A 15,049-nucleotide genomic window follows, 5' to 3' on the forward strand; every position below is an offset into this window, starting at 1 on the left:
GACTGCCCACTGGTCGCTTGTGCTTTCATTTCAGTTGTCGTCACATGCAGTACAAACACTTCATTCTACGCCATTAGTCTTAGGGGTAGCATTCCCAGAGACGCATACATTGTGGAATACAAGAATGTTTACAACAACGCAAAACACAGCTTCATTACGTGGAGCAGGAAGCCATTTATTCTGTGTGGCCCATGCAGCTACAGTACTTTTCTAACCACCACTAAGATTTTTTGGGCTCTGCATATTGTACTATTTGCTTACTTGCCTTTACATGCACTGGTATGTGCGTGACCAAGTCGCAGCAGGTTTGTCATTTTGCAGACTCACTACAAACTGTCCCACCTGGAGTTACATGTTTTCTTCAACTGTACAACCACAGGTGACCTCTTGACACTTTCCGTCATACTGCTCAGTGCAAACACGATGTGTCTGTTTCAAGGGGCATGAAAGGCAAGCAGCACTTCAATCAAATGAATGCGACATTTAACATGCCCATGTTACACTGCAGGTTGCTGTTCCTTGTTTGCCAGTGGGCGTCATACAATCAGGCGTGCTTTAGACAAAAATTGGAAGGTTTGCAGAGCCACCAACGTAGTCGGCAGGAGTACTTGAAATGTGGTAGCCTACTGTATGAATCTGTACGACTGGCGACAGGGACGGTGTTACCAGCACACAGTGTATGACCTATGCATGGGTATAGGTGTGGAACAGATACACGTGCGCTTCCAGAACTACTTAAAAGTGCATTAGAAGATGCTGACATGCGGCAACTAATGGAGTCCTAATGATACTTGCAGTGTGATTGCACAAATGCCGACCAGGTGCAGTCTCCCTAGGAAACATCCATATTGCTCATCTGTACTCATCTTGGCCAGTCCTGTGCGCCACAGATTCACCATGCAATTTTAACACAAAAAGAGAAACTACTCAAACACTCACCAACATCATTTACCATGTACATCTGTAATTGCTAAGATACACCAACACTATTCAGAAAAGGAAGGGGTAGCCCAAATTGATACATACACCAGACAATTTGGCCTTTTCACACGTTAATCATGAGAGCAGCCAAGGAATCAGTAACAAACCGTTGTTATCGGGACGTTATGGTTTTGTTGCAGTACCAAACAGCTATCATCTTTACAGAAAACACTATGCTAAAGCAACGTTGTGGTTACAGTGCCCTACTAAAATATGAAATTCACTAACAAACCCATTGTTAAAGGGACGTTATGGTTCAGTTGCACTAACAAAAACTTATGAAATTCTATGGAAGAAAGTTGTTACAGGGACGTTATGGTTACAGGTAAAACTGAAAAAAACAATATGTGCCAGTTATGTTAAGCTAAGCAACCATAGCTCGTGCCACAAGTGTGCACTGCAAGGACTAACACCCATGACATCAAAGATGCCATCACAAATTGCATTGATGATATCACATGTGTGGCTGCCCCTTTTTTTGTCACTGACTTAAGTAGGCCAGGTGCTTTTCTTCACTACCAGTCAGGAAGCAACAATTCATTGTCATCAATGGGATTTGTGATGGCATCTTTGATGTCATGGGTGTTAGTCCTTGCAGTGCACACTGGTGGCACGAGTTATGGTTGCTTACCTTATCATAACTGGAGAATTTCAGGGTTTTTTCAGTTTTACCTTTAACCATAAGCCCCTGTAACAACGTATTTCCATCGAATTTCATAGGTTTTTGCTAGTGTAACTTACATCCCTTTAACAAGGGTTTTGATAGTGAATATATATATCGAGAAAAACGACTATTCTAGACAAAATAGAGTTTAAGACATCATCGTGAACATACAAGGTCCTGAAAGGCTGAGAGCATAAAGAGATTTCCACAGCAAAAATGGCATGCCTGTGGATCTGTCAAAAATGTCTGTGCAGCAGAGGGCTGCTGTGATGACAGCTGTCAGGGGCCTGCCTGATTAAACTTTAACATGTATAAACTGAAAGTCACATTTTTGCAATCTAAGAGGCCTGTTACTGATAGTAACCCATAGTGTAATTGTTTTGATTCCATGGTTTAAAACCTTGAATGAGAATTCTAGCTATTTGAGACTACAAGTTTGTTGTGTGCTAAGGAAAATGCCACAGAATTTAACAATTAATTTAAGCCTGGCTGAAGCTGCAGAACCTGAATGAATAACAGGTTTTTTTCGCAGAAGGAAGGACTTTCCCCCAGCAGGAAATCACAGAGAAGTGTTAATTACAGGGTTTGAAAGAACCTGGTCTACAGAGGCAAAAAGAACAAAGACAAGCTGCAGAGCAGGAAATTCGAAGTGACAAGACAGTTGTAAATGACCTCTGCAAGGAACAAACATGGGGGATGGCTCCTGGGCTTCCAGGGAGAGACCAAGGGGTGGAGCCAAACGACCATTTGTTGCTTAAGAAGGACAAAGAACATATTTTAAAAAGACTGATAACTTACTATTTAAAATTGTGAAAAATATATAAATAACAGAGTTGTTAATGTAACTTCTGGCTGCATGGGTGAAGAGGCGGCAGAACTGCATGACATGTTCTGGACAGCAATGGCAAGAAATGTGATTTTAATCAAAATGTATTTATGCTAGAATTGCGAACCTTTATACACTCATTCCCATGTTAAACGCGCACACTTGTAGAAATGTGCTTAAAAATTGGACATTGTTTTCATAGGGAACAGGACAAAATTCTGTGAAAAGCAGAGACAAGATCCCACAGCTACGGGGTTTTGCGGAATAGCTGCTATGTAAAATATGTGATCTGTATATGTGATTTTTATAGAGGTTGCACATGTGGAAATATGTATTTTCCCAAAAGTAGATTTTGTGTTCCAGGGGCTAGAGGTGGATTCTCAGCCTCATAAAAGCACACCATAAAGATGGCACTCTGTTTCTCTCCTCCTATCAAGGCAGAGAATAGACTCTGGCATAATCACCTTTCAAAGGGGCAAGCTTAGGCTAAACTGGCCCACACACCCCCTTTATGAGGTTATTTCATAGGATAAATTGAGACGGCTCCCCACACACAAGGACAGACAGATTCACTCACTATCCTGATGCTGGCAGAGCACCCTGCTGCTGAACTCTACATCTTCCTTTCTCCAGACTCCAGAAACTTGGCAAAGCAAAAGGCCCACTGCATAGCTCAATCATTCAGTGTGACTAGGGGGGTTCCAAGAGAAGGGCGTGATATGAGTGGCATATCGTTCAGAATAATGAACTTTTCGACAAAAATAAATAAGGATTTCAGTTGTGCACTACATGCTAGGCGTTGACTTGAGTGTGTGCCGGATTGCAATCACTTACAGCATTTATGTGGATACTTCAACTAAATACTTCATTCTCTTTGTGAAATAACATACAAAACAGACAAAACAGTTCACTATTATGGGGAAAGTAATTTATTGTGCACTTATCAAATTGTACCGGCAACCTAGGTTAACAGTAAGCAATAAAAAGTTCAGGATTTTTCATGCAGTAATTTCTATATAATTATCATTCAAAATAATAAAAAAAAATGTGTTGCAAGTTTATGGTGATCTAAGCAAACAGTCTTTACAGCAAAACAATGAACAAGACTTTTGAAAATAACTCACATTTCCCTTTTGAAATATCTGCAAAATGCTAGCAGGTAGAATCTTTTATTTTGGGGTGCAAAAATGCATTGATGCATTAATGTATCGCACAGGCAGAAGATTTTACAATTGAAATGTAAAAGGATTAGCAAATTAATTTTACTTGGCATTGCATGTCCATTTAAGGCAGAATCCTATGTTTACGCCACATTCCTTGTAAAACATTGGTTGTGTAAATAGGCATTATTATCTTGGGAATGACGGGGAGAAAATATTCCACTTAATGAGTAAAAAACGATATTCAGGATGGTTCTTTTATGTAAACTATAGCCTTCATAGGTCAAGAAGTGTATCAATCCTTTCTAATCTGTGAAAAGCATTGTACACCACACTCACAAACCCACACACAATTTGTTCCTGTGAAAGCCCAGGGTGGGAGTAAATAATGTGTTAATGTCAGGGACAAATATGCCCTCTGCCATTTTGACTCAAGGACAATTTATTTTAAATATACTTAATATACTTTACAAAGTTTAATTTACAGGACTGGGCCCTCCTTCGGTGATTTAGCTTGTAATCAGGGATCCCACAGAATAGTTGTAATTTGCAATCTGGGATTTCAAATATTCTTGGGACAGTGAAAAAATGGCCATCTGTTGAGCAGCATGAGCTTTCTTTTGCTAGTAATTCTGATTCTGAATAGGTCTGCTATTGAGATCCCCTTTAATAAACTCTTCATGTCAAAATGATACAGCATACATGTGGATTTTCTAAAACCAATCTCTTGACATCTCCAACTCTAGCTCTGCAGCACCACAGAGTATAAGGGCATCTGTACCTCTGATCTAAATTACAATTACTGCACGCCTTTGTGAAGCTGATTGCATGTGCATCTTTAAACAAATGCCATGCCTGTTGTGGAATGGGGACGGATGGGAAAGCACAATTATAAAGACACTGCAATTTGATAGAATAGTAGCGAGTGGGACTTCACAGGTCAGCTGCCAGGATGCTGCCTCTTTTGATTCTCCTGCTGAGCATAGGCACATCCCCCAGGTCTCCTCGGAACTGGTGCATCAAAGGCACCATTGATATAACAAGACTCCCTCATACTAAAGTGCTCAACACTGAAGTCCCTTTGAAGGCACGTGAAAGAAGCAGAGTCATAATAATCAGAGAAAGGGTCCACCATCTTGGATTCTTTAAGGGCTCACCATCTCTTCCTGCCCCCCAACCCATTGCCTGTGGGCAGGGCAAACTTGGTGTGATGTCAGACAGCAAGGAGCACTTGCAAAAGCACCATATAATGGATCCCTTGCAGCAGGCTTACTTTGGACCAATATTCTGTGACATTTTGCTTTTATAAGCAGAGGGAATCCTCCCCTTTGTGGATTTCTCTCTGACTCTCAGAAGAACAAGAATATTTCATCTGAGCCTCTTTTGGTGATACAGTCTATGCCAGAGTCATCTGTCATCGAGGTGAAGATAGAAGGCATCCAAGGCAGAGGCAAGCTCTGATCTCAAACCATCCTCAGGGTACATTGGACAGTGAAATGCTGTAGACCAAGCCCTCTCAAATGGCTGCACTGGAACCAGGACCCTGTTCACCAGTGGTGAATGATTCCCTTATACGTGCCAGCCAAGCTCCCTGGCTCCTGACACGTGGAAGAAGGGGGAATGGCTTAGCCTTCATCATCTAGATTTTCATTATACATATATACCCCACTGGGAATAAACCTGGCTATATGGGTTAGGGAGAGGGGTCAAATCACAAGAGGAAAAGAAGCAAGATATAGGAAAAGAGGGTTATTCAGGTGACGTGAGCAGCAAAGGTAGAAGTGGACCAAGAGACCAGCAGTAGGAAGGAGGGAGAAGTGGCTTAAGGAGGAGATTTGTGTAGCAGTAGAATAGGTGCTAAGTATAGAGCAAGGAACTGAGATGGAGGACAAGGCAGTTTGAGGCTTGAGTGAGTCGTCAAGAACTGATGGCCCAAGTCAGGCTGACTGTTCCCAAGTGCAGAGCACCTGCCTCACTCTAGCAGACCTATGAGAGCAGGCATAGATGGTATGTTCAAGGTGCCCTGGGAGAATAGTCTCCTGTACAGTGAATCCAAGAATTCTGAGGCAGAGCCATCCAGAGATTGATTGTGCCCCCTTTGCCAGACACATTTCCTACTGGACTTGGATCACAACATTCATTTGGCAGGTCACTTAGGAGTGTCCAGGACAGTTGACAGACTCTGTGCTTGTTAGGCAGAATCATATGCAGTACCCTATGGGTACACCACACACAACTAAGACTACAAGTGACAGTACAAATTCACCTTTGGTGCAAGCCTGTACTACACAGTAAAGTGGTAGCGATGGCTGAGCAGCTAAGGGAGGGAAAGACAAGGTTATTCACAATCAAGCAGCACCAACAAGTAAGTAGGCATGGAAATCGAGAAAAAGGCTTACTACAATGAGGATTCAAATAAATAGGCCTGGGACAATGTTTATGGTTCAGAGTCTTTGCAGAGGATCACACATTTCAGAGTAGTTCGCAGTTAAGTCTTTGCCAAGAGTTTGAAACAAAGTTGGTCGGAAGAAAAGTTATTTAAAAGAGTAGAGAAGGACAAGCCCTCAAAGTGGTGAAAGATTTAAAACACTTTCACCGCGGTCGGACGGAACGAACAACCGGGTTTGAACAGTACCTTAGAAGAAGAAGAATGCTGTAGCTGAGGGAGAAGTTCCTGGCAGATCCTGCAGGCTCACGGTTCCTGAAGTGACGGTTGGGCTGACACGAAGAAGGAAGACTGGAGGGTCCTGCACTGCCCACGGAAGAAGCCTGCAGCAGAGCAAAGAAACGAATAAAAGGTACGCTCCTTAAAACCCAAACAGGGTCCGGTCCTCCTGGCTATCCGGTTCACTGCAGCGATGCACAGCAAATTCAACCAGGGGAGGGAGGCCTTGATTGGTGTTTGGCAAACTGGTTGGCCCCACCAGTTTAAGGGAAGAAGATTCCTTGCAGATCTTCTCTGCCGTCGAAGTTTAGGAGATTCAGACCCGCAGCAGGGCTTCATGGGAGGTTCAGTAGTTGCAGCAGTCCTCTTCCTTCTGCTTCTCTTCGGTTCTCTCGATCCAGTGGCGACTCTGCCTTCCAAGTCCTAGAGACCTGCTTTTTATGAAGTTTTCCCCCATTCACACAGCCTGGCTTTCAATCACACAGCAGGGTGACTGTCCTGGCAGGACAGTCACCTTGCCAATCAAACAAGAGTGTGACTTTGGTCCCCAAGGAGACCCTGTGCAGGGGGCCTAAAATGCCTCCCTCACATCCTGTCTACCTAGACTAAGGAGGGCTTCTGTGCAGAAGCATGCCAAAGGATGGTGAACAAAGGAAACAAAACTGGTTTGGCGTGTAGAGTAAAACATGAGAAATACCTTTGTAAAAATAAATGGCAAATAAACCCAGCCGGAACCGAATAAAAGTAAATGGGGTTCAATGGATTAAAGTTTGAGGCTACTAACTTAGCCTAAAACAGTGCCAGGGCTATTTGAATAGACTGTGGTAGGAAAAATATGGTAGGTACCACTGCAACCAGCCAGATCCTAAAGAAAGGGGAATGAAATAATGTTCCATGAGAAACAGACAAAAGGGGATAACTATTAACCCTTTCCAGTACTCTATGGAACATAGTTTGTACTGTGTCTGTGAATTTAAAAAGACTAATAAAGTCAATGGCAACTTTACATGTTCTGGGAGACAGTAGTCAGTCCCAGAAAATTGGGTTTAAAGTGGGAAGTCTGAAAAAGACAACCCTGTGTCACTGCACTAAAGGTGCTGTGCGACACACAGTAAAAGATGATGCCTATGGAGTAGGTGAAGTGCCACAGTCTATGAACACAAAAATGTAAAACACACAGCAAAACACATGTAAGAGTGGGAAAAAGGCTCACACTCTTACCAGGTGAAAAGAAATCCTAGAAATCCAGCAAAGCTCCGGAGGGACTCAGTAGGTAAGGGAAATTAGCCATTCTAGGGAATTCTCCCTAACAGTGCTCATTTTTAGTGTCCTCAGATGGGAGTAAGAATCATAGATTTTGCAGATTTTCCAAGCATCTGAAAATCAGGGTGGGTGACAAAGACCTCTTAATCCCACTACTAGTGGTTGGGTGGCCTTTTCACAAGGATTTACATGGACATTGTGGGTTCTTTGGATGCCTGAGCCACCTTAGGGAACTAGCACATTGGTCAAATTAGATCATGCTACCTAGTACCCTGAAACAATGTCTTTGTGGAGCATCAAAGCCCCTGTGGTGTCAAATGCTCTGATATGAATATTCTCTCATGTGGGGTTCCCCAAAAATGTTATCTCTGGCAGGGGCTCTTACTTCATATATGAAGGAGATGTAAGACAAATGTGGAGTGACCTATACCTTCTCTGCAGTTTCCATCCCCAAACCAATACCCTTATTGAGAGATTCAACAAGACCACCAAAGGCATAATAGATAGTTTGGAAGAGCACCTGAGGAGGAAATGGAATGTTCTCCCGCATTGCTTTTTGCCTATTATGGGCCAAAAACTTGAGTAGGTTTCATCTCTTTTGAGCTTCTGTTTTGCCATCCCGTTAGGGGTCCCCTAAATCTGGTGCAATATGTAAAGACTGGAGGGGGGGGTTATCTATACTCCTGCCCTATATATGGCAGAGTAGAAGCACAGAGCAGCCGGGCCAAGATTCTTTATTTTTGGGAGCAATGGACGAGCAATCAAGGCTTAGCTCTCAGGAGGTGATGGGGTCTGGTTCTTAAGTACAGTGTAGTCCCCAATCACCCACAAAGGAATGTCCACTCACTATGTTAGTGACAACATAGTTCTTCATATAAATAAGGTTCAAGTTATAGGCAATACTATACTGATAAATGTAATTTTTCTATATGGAACTATAATCACTCGTGTACTCCATTAAAATGCACCAACTGCTGACAGTTTCAAATGGCATACAAATCAATAGTCAGAGGTATCAACCATAGACTTGAGAGGAAAACAAGTTGGTTAAACAATTGGCAGAATGCTTTGTCCCGTTTACTAAAGACACGGTCCCCCCACCTGCGCATCCTGTATATAAAAGATATATTGACAAGCCCAGTCCGTATATTGCTTACCAGGGTCTTATTTCCTTCTACTAATGTTCTAGTACCACAATGTACCTGGTTTAGCAGAGTTTGACGACGGGTCATCGACAGATCCTTCTTAAGTGAACTCCTTTTAAGGCAGGAGCCACGGATCGTCTGGATTCCTCGAAGAAAAGGTGAACAATGGCGTCGAAGCAGCAGCTTCGGTCCTTGCGGTGCTCATCGACGATCAGTCATGGATGTCCTGCAAAGATGAGGCGTGTGGTGCACCTCGATGATGATTGTTTGTTGCTGCAAAGAGTCAATGAAGAACATAGGCCCAGCAGGCTGTCATCAGCGATCGGGACTCGACCACAGCTGGCTTCTGGATTTGGTCTGCGCCATTGAGGACTTCGGGTAGCAGGAAACCCACCAGCGTATCCTACTCAGTTCGTTGGTGACCTTCACTTTCTCCGGCGGGACAAAGTGGTCGACGGTGATGAGCAAGGGAGTCCTTTATTCAAATGTCTTAGACAATGGAGCGTTACGGCTCTGGTTGGCGATGATGGTCGTCAATGGTGATGGACTTCAATGTCCGGGCGCTTTACTTCAGATTCCTTGGAGGCCCCCATCTACGGTCGGCAGCCTTTCGAAGACTGACTCTCAGGGAGCCTTGGTGAAGGTTAGCTGGTGCATGATGTTCCCTCATAGCTTGGGAAGAGGTCTCCTAGCCAGGTCCTCTCTTGGATCAGTTCTTGGAGACCCGAAAGCTTTCGGATTGCGGCAAAGAAAAGCAGCAGCAAAGCCTTCTTCTTCTAGCTGGGCTTCAAGGTAAGGATAAAGTTTCGACTTCAGCTTCTGAACGATTTCCATCAGTGAAAGGTCCCCATATATACTCTTTGGTCTCTCATTCACTCTGCTGGGTCACACTCAGGCAGCCAATCATTCAGAATGGCAGGCATCCAATCAGGCTCACAGTGCATTTAGACCTTTCTTCTCCATCTAGACACTCACAAAAAGGAATGTGGATTGGGACAAGTACCCAGCCATTCAGCACTCCACACTGCATCCATACCAGTTTTGATCAGGGCTGTTTTAGTCTTTGTGTCACATACCAGAAACCAGACACCCATAACACGAAGTGTATATTGGTCACATACTCCATTCACCCAGGCACCCAGGTCCCACCCCAGGGGCGTACCCACAACCTACAGTCATTGGGAAGGCTCCAGCCTGTCTGGCCTGGACCTCCCCACAATACCATAGATGGAACTTCCACCCAACAGCCAGTCAGGGGAAGGGACAGAGTGAGGGCACCAGGACTTTGGGAAAACAAGTTAACAGGCAACAGAAAGCAAAAGGCTACAGGGGCCATCTTGTCTCCTATCAGGAATCAACTGATTCCAATGGCAGTGCCTGGGTATCCCGAAATGGAGAATACTCAGAGCACCTGTCAAATTCAGCATAGAGCTGCCACCAGCCCATACCCTGCTCTGTGGGCCACACACATGTGCCCAAAAACATACACTAGGGGTACAGGGTTGTACCCCCACCCATTTGTGCCATAAAGGTATCCCAAGGGTCTGTTCACCAAACCAAAAAGAGGAAGAGCTGCACTGCCAGGAGTCCCACGTGGACTCCTGTGCAGAAAATAACACAGAACACACGTGTTAAAAACGACTACAGTGCAAGGACATGGAGGCCCTGTCCCTCCAATGCATTTCTAGCATCACACAAGAAGAATTGGAGGGTCACCCTAAAGTCGTTCCCACACAATAGTGGATTATATGCTTGGGCTCAGATCCAAATTGGTCGAGTACAGAGTAATGTGGTGGATCAGAAGAAGGACTCAGACACTCTGAGGATATTTGTGACATATTTTTATTAAAGAAAAAATAATGATTATCTTTTCCTATCGTTATGGGGTTTCCATACCTATCTTACTAAGGTGCTTGTCAGTCATGGATAAAGGTCCAAAGAAAACAGTCTGCCATTCAAAGCTAACCTACCTGACCCTACTACTTTTAAAATCAACTAAGGTCAGGAGAATAACTCCCTTCTCCTGTTGTCTGTGCTTCTGCACTTGTCTTATCGTCTTTCTCTTTTCCTGATTAGTATGCAATTCTCACATAGTCTCTCGTGATCCCTTGTATTAGTTGTTGTAACTCCCTGATGGGATAGTAGTTCTATTTCCTTTTATTAATGGTTGCTTGGTACTGGTCGGAATCCTTCTTTCTTTCCTATTGGATTCTGAGAGTTCTGATGTAGTGTCTTTTTGTTATTCAACTTTTCTTCCTAAGGACTTCTTTGTATACAGTCTATCCTAGGAACTCTTTGAGTCTTTGGTGTACAATTTTCTCTCTCTATTGTGTTCCAATTTGTGCTTCTTAGACTCTGGGTTATTTTTCCCTTTTCCCAAGGTATCAATGTTCCAGTTTTGCTTCTCTCAATCTATGTAGATTCTAGGCTTTTATTTTTCACATTAATGCAGTTAAATTTCATCTATGGAATGTTCACAGTCTTATCGTTTGTACTGGGACGAGCAAATCTGATCCTATAACGAGTCCCTTTTTCCTTCCGAGTATTCCTGTTCTCCCCTTTAACTTCAGCCTCATGGGGGGATGTCACTGGTACTCGTAGTTATGTGGGATCTATGATTCCTTCTCTTAGTTTCTGTTTTTGTTCTCCATGACATCCACTTCAGAAGCCTTTCTTTCTCCTTCCCGGCATCTCAGTATCATCATGGATTTGCTGCCTGTGAGACGTTTCATCGTTTCAGTGGTATCAGTGTAGTTGAGGGGACAACCTGTCCACCTTGCTGCCTCCATGGTGAAGGCCCCAACCTCATAAACATGTCACAATTATAGCAATAATAAAAAAAAATATGCACTGCATCAGAGAATGAGACCAAGAGATTGTTTTGCAATATTAACAAAGTTTATATAGAAACATTCAAGCAAAGATCTATGCTGCCCAAGAGCGCTCTGTCAAAAATTACACGGACGGCACATTATAAAAGACAACCATAACATTGATGATGATTTACACTAAGGCAGATGTTGTGTTGCTGGTTGGTGGGGGACCTATAGATTGACCTGCTCTATATGGGATGACAGGCCCTAATTGGCTGCTGATTCCCAGTCAATCTTGGTACACGTAGGTCAGCTGGGCTCATCTCTGCGGTGAAGGTCAGTTCAAGCGAGCAACCCATTTCTAACTAATCTAAGCTAAACAACAGGAACTGATAATTTATTTGAAAAAATGACAGATACCGGAATGATACATGCAAGACGGTCCTTTGAGAAGAGGGGATTATTTATTGGCATGCCGACCTCCACATTCAGGGTTTCAATGATACCGCAATCCCTGCACCCAAGTTTCTCTCTTGGGGGCTTGATCTATCGCCTACCTTCCCTGGTGCCTCATGATACAGAAAGACGTATGTTGTTATTGAGAGAATATATTGCTGCCCAGGATTAGGTCTATGGTGGGGGTTCTGGAATGGCCAAGGCGAGGGGGTTAGATGTTTATCAGCATAAAAGGGATTGGGGGGTCAGGACTGGTGGGTTTTGGCTGGGCAGGGTCAGGGTCGAGGGGACACAGACCGTTTAGTGGAGATAGAGGGGCATTTGTGCTGGGGCCTGTCTCATGCTCTCCACAGAGCACATTCTTTGAGAAATGATACTAGGTACTTGCAACATTTGAAAGGACAGTTAATGGATGGACTTCAATGGGAACAAGGCTTGTGCGGAGCTGGCCTGGTGTGTGTGTGGATTGCTTGATCCCTCTGTGAGAGCGGCCGGGGGTTCGAGTCCCGCATCCTCACAGAATGATGGTTTTCAGGCCTAGCTAAAGATGGCGCCTGCGCTTGGTGCAAAATGAAGTCCTCATGCCCAGACATATGTTATGTTATTCGCCTGCTTCGTTATGTTATAGGGCTCTTACCCTTACAGTGGAGGAGGGGGTTTCTCCCCCTTTGCTTCAGTGAAGTTTATTCTCATTGGTGGTGGCTTGGGGGGTGGGACAGGACCATCTCCTTCCCAACAATGACCACACCACAACAAATCTCTCTGTTCCAGTCTTCCTCACAGTTGCTGACCCTTCATGGTCTCTTACTCCTCTCTGAAGCAATTCTGAAATCTCGCTGACTCCATGGCCTGCGTTGGCTCTGCCTTCATCAGACATTCTCCACAAAGGGTACTATCATTGCTTGCCGCTCCCTCTTTCTGTTTTGTCCTCCTCTTTAAGCGTACTCAGCAGTTATTCTGAGTTTTTGACTTAAAGAGATTGGTTCTTTTTCTGTTTGGTAATGATATAAGTAAACTTTCTCTTTGTACCAGTTATGGAATTTGTTTTGATTTGGAGTGTTAGATAATTCCATACAAGCCATCACATGAAGTGCATCAAGGAGTCCTTGTCCCAAAGGGGGAGACTCTCCCTGTGAGGTCACACTTGCTTTGACCCCAAGGGAGGTTTTTGCTAAGCGGGCTCACCTACCTAGCCCAAAATCGGGCCACCCCCTTGAGGAGAAGGAACGAATTCCCTCAATTCATCACAGTACCCAGTATCTCAAAGTTAGCCAAGAGCTGATGCAGCATTCACCTGACCAAAAAGCTACAGAGTACATTGCAGTACACATGGTATTGGTCATGGAGCCCGTCATGCCCAGTGTCCTTCAAGACAAGTGGGGTGGGCCATATTTGATTGTGGAAAATATGAGTGAGGTAAGCAAACCCATTGATACAAAGCCTCTAAACTGATGCATATGGCCTTTCATGTCAACCGGCTCAAACCACAGCAAAGCAGGAATGACATAGTGTTGGCTATGGAGACTGATGAGGCTAATGAGGAGGAGAACGGTCCTCTTCCAGATTTATTACATGCAGAGTCCACAGATTGGTCTCTGGAGGGAGTCCAGATTTCTCACAGACCTGAATGAGCAGCAATTAAGGAACTGCTGCTTTGCCAGATCACAGGTCTGCTCCCACTAACTTCACAGAAATAGATTGGAACATCCATATCATTGATAATGGGAACAGCAAGCCGGTGAAGTACTGAATTCACTTGATGTCTGTACAGGTAAAGGACACCATCAAAGTGGAAGTCTCCAAGATGTTGGACTTGGGGGTAACTGAGCCATTCCAAAACCCATAGACTGGCCATGTGTATATGGTTCCTAAGAGGTCCAGCAATGGGAAGACCAAAGTTTGATCTTGTGTGGACTACAGTGGGCCCAATTATGTAACCAAGACAGAAACTCACTCTATAACTCATGCAGATGAGTTATTGACTAGTTGGGTGCTGCCAAGTATGTGAGAACCTTTGGTCTCATGTCCAGGTACTTGCAGGTCAGACTGAATGAGGAGATGTGTGCATTTTCAACACCATAATGGCAGTACAGTTTACTGTTGTGCCTTTTGGGTAAAAGAAATGCCACATCCATCGGTTGAGGATGGCAAATCAGGTCATATCTAGATTAGAAGAGTTCACCTTTTACCTGTTTAGACAAGGTTGTCTTCATTACCTATACCTAGCGATTGGTAAAAGACTTCTGACAAAACTGAATTGGCAAAATATGCCAACGCTTTTCCACTGGCTTGGTGGTTTTCTACCTTTTCTGATAAATCTTTTAGCAATTTTCTTTGTGCTGAAGTTCTATTTTTCCCTGAAATGTCAGTTTTTGCAGTCTGAAACACACACAAAACAAATTTGAGGAAAAAATGAAATTGTAGGAAACAAAACACATGAAATTTAGTTTTTCACAAAACAATATTTTTAAACACACGTTTAGATGGAAATAGGCAATGAACTGTCAATTCTGCTGCACAGAGGAAATTGGTGGGACAGATGAATTTTGCCTGGAGTCTGCCAATTTTCATGCAAAAGTAAATTGAGCAATTTCTCCCACTCATACCTGAGAAGACCAATTATCCCACCTCAAATGGGTGCTTCAAGCTATGTAGAAGTCTGGTTTGAATATCAAGGCCTTTGAGTGCCAGACCACTGTAGGCACTGTTATTTACCTAGGACACCAAGTGGGTTACAACAAAGCGTCTCCAGACATACCCACCATGCAGACACATTTTAGAACCTCCGTAGGTCCCGTTGGTTTCTAGAGAACCTTTATCAAGGAATCTGGGGACCATATCCCTTTCCATGTATGATTTGCATAAGAAAATGCCTAAGAAGGGCACTTGGTCACTTGCCTGCCAAACAGATTTACAAAACTTAAAAGATGATTTATGCAGGTCTCCGATTGTGAAGATCCTCAACTCTGGGCAGGACTTTATCATTTAGACAAATTCATGTTAATTTGGGATTGGCAGAGTACTAGCAAGAGCACAACTGGGTCACAATTGCAAGGGTGGCATTTGCCTTAAGTCC

This window comes from Ambystoma mexicanum, chromosome 2p (genome assembly GCF_040938575.1).
Source record: "Ambystoma mexicanum isolate Mex_15411 chromosome 2p, UKY_AmexF1_1, whole genome shotgun sequence".
Lineage (NCBI taxonomy): Eukaryota > Metazoa > Chordata > Amphibia > Caudata > Ambystomatidae > Ambystoma > Ambystoma mexicanum.